This window comes from Anomaloglossus baeobatrachus, chromosome 10 (assembly GCF_048569485.1).
Source record: "Anomaloglossus baeobatrachus isolate aAnoBae1 chromosome 10, aAnoBae1.hap1, whole genome shotgun sequence".
Lineage (NCBI taxonomy): Eukaryota > Metazoa > Chordata > Amphibia > Anura > Aromobatidae > Anomaloglossus > Anomaloglossus baeobatrachus.
The window spans coordinates 210,477,246-210,491,183 of NC_134362.1; positions in this window are offsets into that span (position 1 = coordinate 210,477,246).

Below are 13,938 nucleotides of genomic sequence, written 5' to 3' on the forward strand. Positions count from 1 at the left end.
CTTTCCCGTGATGCTGCACAGAGAAGCCGTGTGTTTCAGGTGCATTACAATACATCCACAGGTGTGTCTGTAATTAACTCAGATGTTGCCAATAAACCTATCAGAAGCTTCCAAAGACATGACATCTTAATAAAGTAATAAAAATGCCTGAAAACATTCTCTCTGGAGGGAAACTAAGGGTTTCAGCTGTATTTGTTTGTTATGGGGTTTCCACCTTCTCAGCCTTCTCCTTGGTGATATCTTGTTATTTGGAGCAGAAGACCGGTTTCATTCCTATTGATTCCTCCTGGAGTAAACTCTGAGGATTAAAGGTGCAAATAGGGTTTTATCGGATGATCAGTTGTCCAGAGAGCGATTCACTACCTTGCTGTAGTTGTGCGATCCCGAGGAAAAAGCTGAAGATGGTCTGACAAGTAGACGCAAGTAACAAGGCGTGAGAAGGAGGCGCAGGTAACAAGGTGTGAGAAGGAGGCGCAGGTAACAAGGTGTGAGAAGGAGGCGCAGGTAACAAGGCGTGAGAAGGAGGCGCAGGTAACAAGGCGTGAGAAGGAGGCGCAGGTAACAAGGCGTGAGAAGGAGGCGCAGGTAACAAGGCGTGAGAAGGAGGCGCAGGTAACAAGGCGTGAGAAGGAGGCGCAGGTAACAAGGCGTGAGAAGGAGGCGCAGGTAACAAGGCGTGAGAAGGAGGCGCAGGTAACAAGGCGTGAGAAGGAGGCGCAGGTAACAAGGCGTGAGAAGGAGGCGCAGGTAACAAGGCGTGAGAAGGAGGCGCAGGTAACAAGGCGTGAGAAGGAGGCGCAGGTAACAAGGCGTGAGAAGGAGGCGCAGGTCCCCGGCTGCGGGAGGAGGAGGCACAGGTCCCCGGCTGCGGGAGGAGGAGGGCGCAGCTGCCGGAGATTATCACTTATTAATTATTTACTAATATTGTTACTCTTGCCCTGTTCCTCCTCCGATCGCGGTGCGGGGGTCACAGCCGCCTGCTCTTATCTGTCATCAGAAGTAAAGAGTTTTTGTTACTTTTGCAGATAAATACATTGACATTTGTGAATGGAGATTGTTCAGTAGGAAATAGAGGATGAAAGCGTTTCCTCCGCCGTGACTCATCCGCGCCTCCGATACGATTCCTTCACGACTTCCTCCGGGTGAAGTAAGGCCATGACCAGAGGGTGACATAAAATAATATGGACACGTCTGAGCCCGGACACATCAAGTCAGAAAGGGAAGAAAAACAACATTAACGAGATTACTCCCAACAATGCGGGTTATCCAACCACTGATCCGCCAACACAAAGCGCAGGGGCGGTGCACGGACGACTGCTGCATCAGCCGCCTCTGGCAGATCAGAGTCCTCCTCTGCGGACTAGTCCGGCTCCAGCGATCTGCAGGTCACCACATATAATAGGACGCACCGCACCACTACAGCTCCATTGTGCTCCATGGTGCAGGCGCCACCCTGTATCTTTATTCATCTATTCTAGGATGATTCAGGACATTTGTGCCCCCACCCCCCTCCCCCCGTCATGTCTCCTCTGACTGGATCACGAGCCATCGAGCTGCAATTGCACAATTCACATTTATTTATTTAGTAAAAGCAGGAAACTCGGTGATGAGAATCATTCTCAGGAATCAGCAGAGTGATCTCCGGCTTCTGGCTGCAGCGGATCCATTACTCCCAGACTCTATATACAGTAAAGTCTGTACATAGGATAAACACGGCCGATATCCTGCAAAATAGCACAATACGCACAATGCCGAGCCATACATCACCAAGCACAATGCCGAGCTGTACATCACCAAACACAATGCTGAGCCATACACCACCAAGCAAAATGCCGAGCCGTGCATCACCAAGCACAATGCCGAACCATACATCACCAAGCACAATGCCGAGCCGTACATCACCAAGCACAATGCCGAACCATACATCACCAAGCACAATGCCGAGCCGTACATCACCAATCACAATGCCGAGCCGTACATCACCAAGCACAATGCCGAGCCGTACATCACCAAGCACAATGCCTAACCATACATCACCAAGCACAATGCCGAGCCATACACCACCAATCACAATGCTGAGCCGTACATCACCAAGCACAATGCCGAGCCGTACATCACCAAGCACAATGCCTAACCATACATCACCAAGCACAATGCCGAGCCATACATCACCAAGCACAATGCTGAGCCGTACATCACCAAACACAATGCTGAGCCGTGCATCACCAAGCACAATGCCGAGCCGTACATCACCAAGCACAATGCCGAGCCGTACATCACCAATCACAATGCTGAGCCGTACATCACCAAACACAATGCTGAGCCGTACATCACCAAACACAATGCTGAGCCGTGCATCACCAAGCACAATGCCGAGCCGTACATCACCAAGCACAATGCCGAGCCGTACATCACCAAGCACAATGCCGAGCCGTACATCACCAATCACAATGCCGAGCCATACACCACCAATCACAATGCTGAGCCGTACATCACCAAGCACAATGCCGAGCCGTACATCACCAATCACAATGCCGAGCCGTACATCACCAAGCACAATGCCGAGCCGTACATCACCAAGCACAATGCCTAACCATACATCACCAAGCACAATGCCGAGCCATACACCACCAATCACAATGCTGAGCCGTACATCACCAAACACAATGCTGAGCCGTGCATCACCAAGCACAATGCCGAGCCGTACATCACCAAGCAAAATGCCGAGCCATGCATCACCAAGCACAATGCCGAACCATACATCACCAAGCACAATGCCGAGCCGTACATCACCAAGCACAATGCCGAGCCGTACATCACCAAACACAATGCTGAGCCGTACATCACCAAACACAATGCTGAGCCGTGCATCACCAAGCACAATGCCGAGCCATACATCACCAAGCAAAATGCCGAGCCATGCATCACCAAGCACAATGCCGAACCATACATCACCAAGCACAATGCCGAGCCGTACATCACCAAACACAATGCTGAGCCGTACATCACCAAACACAATGCTGAGCCGTACATCACCAAGCACAATGCCGAGCCGTACATCACCAAGCACAATGCTGAGCCGTGCATCACCAAGCACAATGCCGAGCCGTACATCACCAAGCAAAATGCCGAGCCGTGCATCACCAAGCACAATGCCGAACCATACATCACCAAGCACAATGCCGAGCCGTACATCACCAATCACAATGCCAAGCCGTACATCACCAAGCACAATGCCGAGCCATACACCACCAAGCAAAATGCCGAGCCATTAGTGATGAGCGAGTACTAAAATGCTCGGGAGCTCGAGGCTCGGGCCGAGCATCTCAAAATACTCGTGTACTCGGCCCGAGCACCGAGCCCAATGTTATCCTATGGGAGACCCGAGTATTTTTCTGAAATGACCCCCGGCAGCATGTAGAAACCATAAAACTGTAAATTAAAAAAAAAAACGTGCGTGTGTGTGTAAGCGTGCATATATATATATACACGCGGAGTGGAGTGCGGGAGGGGCCGTAGCCGAGCGGGGAAGTGTCGGGCTAAAGGCACGGTCACGCTGTGCGGGCTGGCCAATCACTGCAATTCCACAAGTAACAGGGCTGTGGCATTGCAGTGGTCTGCCAGCCAATCCCTGCATAAGGGATGGCTGTAAAAAGAGCGCCAACATGAAGACCACGAGTACAGCACGAGTATCGCGAGATTACTCGGTCCCCGCCGAGTAGCCCGAGTACATTGATACTCGTGCGAGTACCGAGTAGTAACAAGCATACTCGCTCATCACTGGGAGCCATACATCACCAAACACAATGCTGAGCCGTACATCACCAAGCACAATGCTGAGCCGTACATCACCAAACACAATGCCGAGCCATACACCACCAAGCAAAATGCCGAGCCGTGCATCACCAAGCACAATGCCGAGCCGTACATCACCAAGCACAATGCCGAGCCGTACATCACCAAGCACAATGCCGAGCCGTACATCACCAAGCACAATGCCGAGCCGTACATCACCAAGCACAATGCCGAGCCATACATCACCAAGCACAATGCCGAGCCGTACATCACCAAGCACAATGCCGAGCCGTACATCACCAAGCACAATGCCGAGCCATACATCACCAAGCACAATGCCGAGCCGTACATCACCAAGCACAATGCTGAGCCGTGCATCACCAAGCACAATGCCGAGCCATACACCACCAAGCACAATGCCGAGCCGTACATCACCAAGCACAATGCCGAGCCGTACATCACCAAGCACAATGCCGAGTCGTACATCACCAAGCACAATGCCGAGCCGTACATCACCAAGCACAATGCCGAGCCATACATCACCAAGCACAATGCCGAGCCATACATCACCAAGCACAATGCCGAGCCGTACATCACCAAGCACAATGCCGAGCCATACATCACCAAGCACAATGCCGAGCCGTACATCACCAAGCACAATGCTGAGCCGTGCATCACCAAGCACAATGCCGAGCCATACACCACCAAGCAAAATGCCGAGCCGTGCATCACCAAGCACAATGCCGAACCATACATCACCAAGCACAATGCCGAGCCGTACATCACCAATCACAATGCCGAGCCGTACATCACCAAGCACAATGCCGAGCCGTACATCACCAAGCACAATGCCGAGCCGTACATCACCAAGCACAATGCCGAGCCGTACATCACCAAGCACAATGCCGAGCCGTACATCACCAAGCACAATGCCGAGCTGTACATCACCAAGCACAATGCCGAGCCGTACATCACCAAGCACAATGCTGAGCCGTACATCACCAAGCACAATGCCGAGCCGTACATCACCAAGCACAATGCTGAGCCGTACATCACCAAGCACAATGCCGAGCCATACACCACCAAGCACAATGCCGAGCCGTGCATCACCAAGCACAATGCCGAGCCATACACCACCAAGCACAATGCCGAGCCGTACATCACCAAACACAATGCCGAGCCATACATCACCAAGCACAATGCCGAGCCATACATCACCAAACACAATGCCGAGCCGTACATCACCAAGCACAATGCCGAGCCGTACATCACCAAGCACAATGCCGAGCCATACATCACCAAGCACAATGCCGAGCCGTACATCACCAAGCACAATGCCGAGCCATACATCACCAAGCACAATGCCGAGCCGTACATCACCAAGCACAATGCCGAGTCGTACATCACCAAGCACAATGCCGAGCCATACATCACCAAGCACAATGCCGAGCCGTACATCACCAAGCAAAATGCCGAGCCGTACATCACCAAGCACAATGCCGAGCCATACATCACCAAGCACAATGCCGAGCCGTACATCACCAAGCACAATGCCGAGCCATACATCACCAAGCACAATGCCGAGCCGTACATCACCAAGCACAATGCCGAGCCATACATCACCAAGCACAATGCCGAGCCGTACATCACCAAGCACAATGCCGAGCCATATATCACCAAGCACAATGCCGAGCCATACATCACCAAACACAATGCCGAGCCGTACATCACCAAGCACAATGCCGAGCCGTACATCACCAAGCACAATGCCGAGCCATACATCACCAAACACAATGCTGAGCCGTACATCACCAAGCACAATGCCAAGCCGTACATCACCAAGCACAATGCCAAGCCGTACATCACCAAGCACAATACCGAGCCGTACATCACCAAACACAATGCCGAGCCGTACATCACCAAGCACAATGCCGAGCCATACATCACCAAGCACAATGCCGAGCCGTACATCACCAAGCACAATGCCGAGCCGTACATCACCAAGCACAATGCCGAGCCGTACATCACCAAGCACAATGCCGAGCCGTACATCACCAAGCACAATGCCGAGCCGTACATCACCAAGCACAATGCCGAGCCGTACATCACCAAGCACAATGCTGAGCCGTGCATCACCAAGCACAATGCTGAGCCGTGCATCACCAAACACAATGCCGAGCCGTACATCACCAAGCACAATGCCGAGCCATACATCACCAAACACAATGCCGAGCCGTACATCACCAAGCACAATGCTGAGCCGTACATCACCAAGCACAATGCCGAGCCGTACATCACCAAGCACCATGCTGAGCCGTACATCACCAAGCACAATGCCGAGCCGTACCTCACCAAGAAAAATGCCGAGCCGTACATCACCAAGCACAATGCTGAGCCGTGCATCACCAAGCACAATGCTGAGCCGTACATCACCAAGCACAATGCCGAGCCGTACATCACCAAGCACAATTCTGAGCCGTGCATCACCAAGCACAATGCTGAGCCGTACATCACCAAGCACAATGCCCAGCCGTACATCACCAAGCACAATGCTGAGCCATACATCACCAAGCACAATGCCGAGCCCTACATCACCAAGCACAATGCCGAGCTATACATCACCAAGCACAATGCCGAGCCGTACATCACCAAGCACAATGCCGAGCCCTACATCACCAAGCACAATGCCGAGCCATACATCACCAAGCACAATGCTGAGCTATACATCACCAAGCACAATGCCGAGCCATACAGGAGTCTGGGTATGGTGATGGAGGAGTCTGGGTTTGGTGATGGAGGAGTCTGGGTTTGGTGATGGAGGAGTCTGGGTTTGGTGATGGAGGAGTCTGGGTATGGTGATGGAGGAGTCTGGGTTTGGTGATGGAGGAGTCTGGGTTTGGTGATGTAGGAGTCTGGGTTTGGTGATGGAGGGGTCTGGGTTTGGTGATGGAGGAGTCTGGGTATGGTGATGGAGGAGTCTGGGTTTGGTGATGGAGGAGTCTGGGTTTGGTGATGGAGGAGTCTGGGTTTGGTGATGGAGGAGTCTGGGTTTGGTGATGGAGGAGTCTGGGTATGGTGATGGAGGAGTCTGGGTATGGTGATGGAGGAGTCTGGGTATGGTGATGGAGGAGTCTGGGTTTGGTGATGTAGGAGTTTGGGTTTGGTGATGGAGGGGTCTGGGTTTGGTGATGGAGGAGTCTGGGTTTGGTGATGGAGGAGTCTGGGTTTGGTGATGGAGGAGTCTGGGTATGGTGATGGAGGAGTCTGGGTTTGGTGATGGAGGAGTCTGGGTTTGGGGATGTAGGGGTCTGGGTTTGGTGATGGAGGAGTCTGGGTATGGTGATGGAGGAGTCTGGGTATGGTGATGGAGGAGTCTGGGTTTGGTGAAGGAGGAGTCTGGGTTTGGTGATGGAGGGGTCTGGGTTTGGTGATGGAGGGGTCTGGGTTTGGTGATGGAGGGGTCTGGGTTTGGTGATGGAGGAGTCTGGGTATGGTGATGGAGGAGTCTGGGTTTGGTGATGGAGGAGTCTGGGTTTGGTGATGGAGGAGTCTGGGTTTGGTGATGGAGGAGTCTGGGTATGGTGATGGAGGAGTCTGGGTTTGGTGATGGAGGAGTCTGGGTTTGGTGATGGAGGGGTCTGGGTTTGGTGATGGAGGAGTCTAGGTATGGTGATGGAGGAGTCTGGGTTTGGTGATGGAGGAGTCTGGGTTTGGTGATGGAGGAGTCTGGGTTTGGTGATGGAGGAGTCTGGGTTTGGTGATGGAGGAGTCTGGGTATGGTGATGGAGGAGTCTGGGTATGGTGATGGAGGAGTCGGGGTTTGGTGATGGAGGAGTCTGGGTTTGGTGATGGAGGAGTCTGGGTTTGGTGATGGAGGAGTCTGGGTTTGGTGATGGAGGGGTCTGGGTTTGGTGATGGAGGAGTCTGGGTTTGGTGATGGAGGAGTCTGGGTTTGGTGATGGTGGAGTCTGGGTTTGGTGATGGAGGGGTCTGGGTTTGGTGATGGAGGGGTCTGGGTTTGGTGATGGAGGAGTCTGGGTTTGGTGATGGAGGAGTCTGGGTTTGGTTATGGAGGAGTCTGGGTTTGGTGATGGAGGAGTCTGGGTTTGGTGATGGAGGAGTCTGGGTTTGGTGATGGAGGAGTCTGGGTTTGGTGATGGAGGAGTCTGGGTATGGTGATGGAGGAGTCTGGGTTTGGTGATGGAGGAGTCTGCGTTTGGTGATGGAGGAGTCTGGGTTTGGTGATGGAGGAGTCTGGGTTTGGTGATGGAGGAGTCTGGGTTCGGTGATGGAGGAGTCTGGGTTCGGTGATGGAGGAGTCTGGGTTCGGTGATGGAGGAGTCTGGGTTTGGTGATGGAGGAGTCTGGGTTTGGTGATGGAGGAGTCTGGGTTTGGTGATGGAGGAGTCTGGGTTTGGTGATGGAGGAGTCTGGGTATGGTGATGGAGGAGTCTGGGTTTGGTGATGGAGGAGTCTGGGTTTGGTGATGGAGGAGTCTGGGTTTGGTGATGGAGGAGTCTGGGTTTGGTGATGGAGGAGTCTGGGTTTGGTGATGGAGGGGTCTGGGTTTGGTGATGGAGGAGTCTGGGTTTGGTGATGGAGGAGTCTGGGTTTGGTGATGGAGGAGTCTGGGTTTGGTGATGGAGGAGTCTGGGTTTGGTGATGGAGGAGTCTGGGTTTGGTGATGGAGGAGTCTGGGTTCGGTGATGGAGGAGTCTGGGTTCGGTGATGGAGGAGTCTGGGTTTGGTGATGGAGGAGTCTGGGTTTGGTGATGGAGGAGTCTGGGTTTGGTGATGGAGGAGTCTGGGTTTGGTGATGGAGGAGTCTGGGTTTGGTGATGGAGGAGTCTGGGTTTGGTGATGGAGGGGTCTGGGTTTGGTGATGGAGGAGTCTGGGTTTGGTGATGGAGGAGTCTGGGTTTGGTGATGGAGGAGTCTGGGTTTGGTGATGGAGGAGTCTGGGTTTGGTGATGGAGGAGTCTGGGTTTGGTGATGGAGGACATTACCCCTGGCTGCATTGTGCGGCTGTACAGATGGAGGAGGATGATGCTCCTGTTTATCAGGGGGCGGCTGAGACCTCGTGGCTCCAGTGATGGGAAATCTTAATATTCAGCACAAGATATTGTGGACTATGTTTTGTGGGAACAGTTTGGGGAAGACCCTTCTCTGTTCCCCATGACTGTGCCGAGTGCACGACATCTATAATGGACCCAAACCTCAACCAATAATGGAGACTGTGAGGTGGGACTGTGGTGGGGGGCACATACTTTCCTCCGTATCGCATATCTTCATAGTATAGATTACACGTCACACTCCCAGCATCTCCGCACTTCCCACATTAGAATAGAGGAATATGCAGGATCAGATACCAGGGGTGTACTCATTTACAGCCTTTTACAGTTTACCATTAAATGATTACTTTACCAAATATCAGGATTATTTGTAAACTGGTTTCCTTTTATTGGATTTGCATTGGAACACACACACTGGATTGCAGTGGAAGCTGAGCTCCATCCTCTAGGTCCTCCTAGGTCACGTTCTTTCTGGATGGTTACATCGGGGTGAACGCGGGTAAGGACATGAATTCGGGGTAGACCCCCCTATATACCACTGTAAGCGAGATAGTATGAAAGTGACGATGTGAAGAGGACATTAGAGGTCACCGGGTCGTGACTTCCCAGGATATAAGGGGAAATAGATGAAAAGCAGAAGGCGACTGATCGGAAGTGTTATTGCTCATATATAGTGGCGATTGAGTTGACAACAGCTGCATACTGGGCTAGAGAGGCGAGCGACCAGCTCCTGAAAATTCTGTAACTGCAGATTGCAAAGACATAAAGATATGTCTGTGCAGACACTGAACCTGCAGGAGATGCTGTTGGCTCTGATAATTCTGAACATTCCCCCTATATGTCTGTAAAGACACTGATCCTGCAGGAGGTGTTGTGGGTTCTGGAGATTCTGCACCTTCCCCCTATATGTCTGTGAAGTCACTGAATCTGCAGGAGGTATTGTGAGCTCTGGAAATTCTGCACATTCTCCTATATGTCTGTGCAGACACTGAACATGCAGGAGATGTTGTGGGCTCTGGAGATTCTGCACCTTCCCCCTATATGTCTGTGCAGACACTGATCCTGCAGGAGGTGCTGTGGCTCTGGAGATTTTGCACCTTACCCCTATATGTCTGTGAGACACTGATCCTGCAGGAGGTGCTGTGGCTCTGGAGATTCTGCACCTTCCCCATATATGTCTGTGCAGACACTGATCCTGCAAGAGGTGCTGTGGCTCTGGAGATTCTGCACCTTCCCCCTATATGTCTGTACAGACACTGATCCTGCAGGAGGTGCTGTGAGCTCTGGAGATTCTGCACCTTCCCCCTATATGTCTGTGCAGACACTAATCCTGCAGGAGGTGCTGTGGCTCTGGAGATTCTGCACCTTACCCCTATATGTCTGTTAAGTCACTGATCCTGCAGGAGGTGCTGTGGCTCTGGAGATTCTGCACCTTACTCCTATATGTCTGTGCAGACACTGATCCTGCAGGAGGTGCTGTGGCTCTGGAGATTCTGCACCTTACCCCTATATGTCTGTGCAGACACTGATCCTGCAGGAGGTGTTGTGGGCTCTGGAGATTCTGCACCCTCCTGTATGTCTGTGCAGACACTGATCCTGCTGGAGGTGCTGTGGCTCTGGATATTCTGCACCTTCCCCCTATATGTCTGTGCAGACACTGAACCTGCAGGAGATGTTGTGGCTCTGGAGATTCTGCACCTTCCCCCTATATGTCTGTGCAGACACTGATCCTGCAGGAGGTGCTGTGGCTCTGGAGATTCTGCACCTTCCCCCTATATGTCTGTACAGACACTGATCCTGCAGGAGGTACTGTGAGCTCTGGAGATTCTGCACCTTCCCCCTATATGTCTGTGCAGACACTAATCCTGCAGGAGGTGCTGTGGCTCTGGAGATTCTGCACCTTACCCCTATATGTCTGTTAAGTCACTGATCCTGCAGGAGGTGCTGTGGCTCTGGAGATTCTGCACCTTACTCCTATATGTCTGTGCAGACACTGATCCTGCAGGAGGTGCTGTGGCTCTGGAGATTCTGCACCTTCCCCCTATATGTCTGTGCAGACACTGAACCTGCAGGAGATGTTGTGGCTCTGGAGATTCTGCACCCTCCTGTATGTCTGTGCAGACACTGATCCTGCTGGAGGTGCTGTGGCTCTGGAGATTCTGCACCTTCCCCCTATATGTCTGTGCAGACACTGAACCTGCAGGAGATGTTGTGGCTCTGGAGATTCTGCACCCTCCTGTATGTCTGTGCAGACACTGATCCTGCAAGAGGTGCTGTGGCTCTGGAGATTCTGCACATTCCCCCTATATGTCTGTGCAGACACTGATCCTGCAGGAGGTGCTGTGGCTCTGGAGATTTTGCACCTTCCCCCTATATGTCTGTACAGACACTGATCCTGCAGGAGGTACTGTGAGCTCTGGAGATTCTGCACCTTCCCTCTATATGTCTGTGCAGACACTAATCCTGCAGGAGGTGCTGTGGCTCTGGAGATTTGCACCTTACCCCTATATGTCTGTTAAGTCACTGATCCTGCAGGAGGTGCTGTGGCTCTGGAGATTCTGCACCTTACTCCTATATGTCTGTGCAGACACTGATCCTGCAGGAGGTGCTGTGGCTCTGGAGATTCTGCACCTTCCTCCTATATGTCTGTGCAGACACTGAACCTGCAGGAGATGTTGTGGCTCTGGAGATTCTGCACCCTCCTGTATGTCTGTGCAGACACTGATCCTGCAGGAGGTGCTGTGGCTCTGGAGATTCTGCACCTTCCCCCTATATGTCTGTGCAGACACTGATCCTGCAGGAGGTGCTGTGGACTCTGGAGATTCTGCACCTTCCCCCTATATGTCTGTGCAGACACTGAACCTGCAGGAGATGTTGTGGCTCTGGAGATTCTGCACCCTCCTGTATGTCTGTGCAGACACTGATCCTGCAGGAGGTGCTGTGGCTCTGGAGATTCTGCACCTTCCCCCTATATGTCTGTGCAGACACTGAACCTGCAGGAGATGTTGTGGCTCTGGAGATTCTGCACCCTCCTGTATGTCTGTGCAGACACTGATCCTACAGGAGGTGCTGTGGCTCTGGAGATTCTGCACCTTCCCCCTATATGTCTGTACAGACACTGATCCTGCAGGAGGTACTGTGAGCTCTGGAGATTCTGCACCTTCCCCCTATATGTCTGTGCAGACACTAATCCTGCAGGAGGTGCTGTGGCTCTGGAGATTTGCACCTTACCCCTATATGTCTGTTAAGTCACTGATCCTGCAGGAGGTGCTGTGGCTCTGGAGATTCTGCACCTTACTCCTATATGTCTGTGCAGACACTGATCCTGCAGGAGGTGCTGTGGCTCTGGAGATTCTGCACCTTCCTCCTATATGTCTGTGCAGACACTGATCCTGCAGGAGGTGCTGTGGCTCTGGAGATTCTGCACCCTCCTGTATGTCTGTGCAGACACTGATCCTGCAGGAGGTGCTGTGGCTCTGGAGATTCTGCACCTTCCCCCTATATGTCTGTGCAGACACTGATCCTGCAGGAGGTGCTGCGGCTCTGGAGATACTGCACCCTCCTGTATGTCTGTGCAGACACTGATCCTGCAGGAGGTGCTGTGGCTCTGGAGATTCTGCACCTTCCCCCTATATGTCTGTGCAGACACTGATCCTGCAGGAGGTGCTGTGGCTCTGGAGATTCTGCACCTTCCCCCTATATGTCTGTGCAGACACTGAACCTGCAGGAGATGTTGTGGCTCTGGAGATTCTGCACCTTCTCCCTATGTCTGTGCAGACACTGATCCTGCAGGAGGTGCTGTGGGCTCTGGAGATTCTGCACCTTCCCCCTATATGTCTGTGCAGACACTGATCCTGCAGGAGGTGCTGTGGCTCTGGAGATTCTGCACCTTCCCCCTATATGTCTGTGCAGACACTGATCCTGCAGGAGATGTTGTGGCTCTGGAGATTCTGCACCTTCCCCCTATATGTCTGTGCAGACACTGATCCTGCAGGAGATGTTGTGGCTCTGGAGATTCTGCACCTTCTCCCTATGTCTGTGTAGACACTGATCCTGCAGGAGATGCTGTGGGCTCTAGAGATTCAGCACCTTCTCCCTATGTCTGTGCAGACACTGATCCTGCAGGAGGTGCTGTGGCTCTGAAGATTCTGCACCTTCCCCTATATGTCTGTTCAGACACTGATCCTGCAGGAGGTGCTGTGGCTCTGGAGATTCTGCACCTTCCCCCTATATGTCTGTGCAGACACTGATCCTGCAGGAGATGTTGTGGCTCTGGAGATTCTGCACCTTCCCCCTATATGTCTGTGCAGACACTGATCCTGCAGGAGATGCTGTGGGCTCTAGAGATTCAGCACCTTCTCCCTATGTCTGTGCAGACACTGAACCTGCAGGAGATGCTGTGGCTCTGGAGATTCTGCACCTTCCCCCTATATGTCTGTGCAGACACTGATCCTGCAGGAGATGCTGTGGCTCTGGAGATTCAGCACCTTCTCCCTATGTCTGTGCAGACACTGAACCTGCAGGAGATGCTGTGGCTCTGGAGATTCTGCACCTTCCCCCTATGTCTGTGCAGACACTGATCCTGCAGGAGGTGCTGTGGCTCTGGAGATTCTGCACCTTCCCCCTATATGTCTGTGCAGACACTGATCCTGCAGGAGGTGCTGTGGCTCTGGAGATTCTGCACCTTCCTCCTATATGTCTGTGCAGACACTGAACCTGCAGGAGATGTTGTGGCTCTGGAGATTCTGCACCCTCCTGTATGTCTGTGCAGACACTGAACCTGCAGGAGATGCTGTGGCTCTGGAGATTGTGCACCTTCCCCCTATATGTCTGTACAGACACTGATCCTGCAGGAGGTGCTGTGGCTCTGGAGACTCTGCACCCTCCCATACACTCTATGTGGGCGCCATCAGCCGGATGGGCGGGAGGAGCCGGTTTCCTATAAGTGCCGGCTGTTCTGCGCACTCGGCTCCCGCGCTGCTCGGTGATTTCTCACCAGTTTCTCGGAAAAGCCTCTGCTTAAAAGAATCTTAGTGTAGCCTGGCTCCGCCCCCTTCGTCCGCTTCTCTCT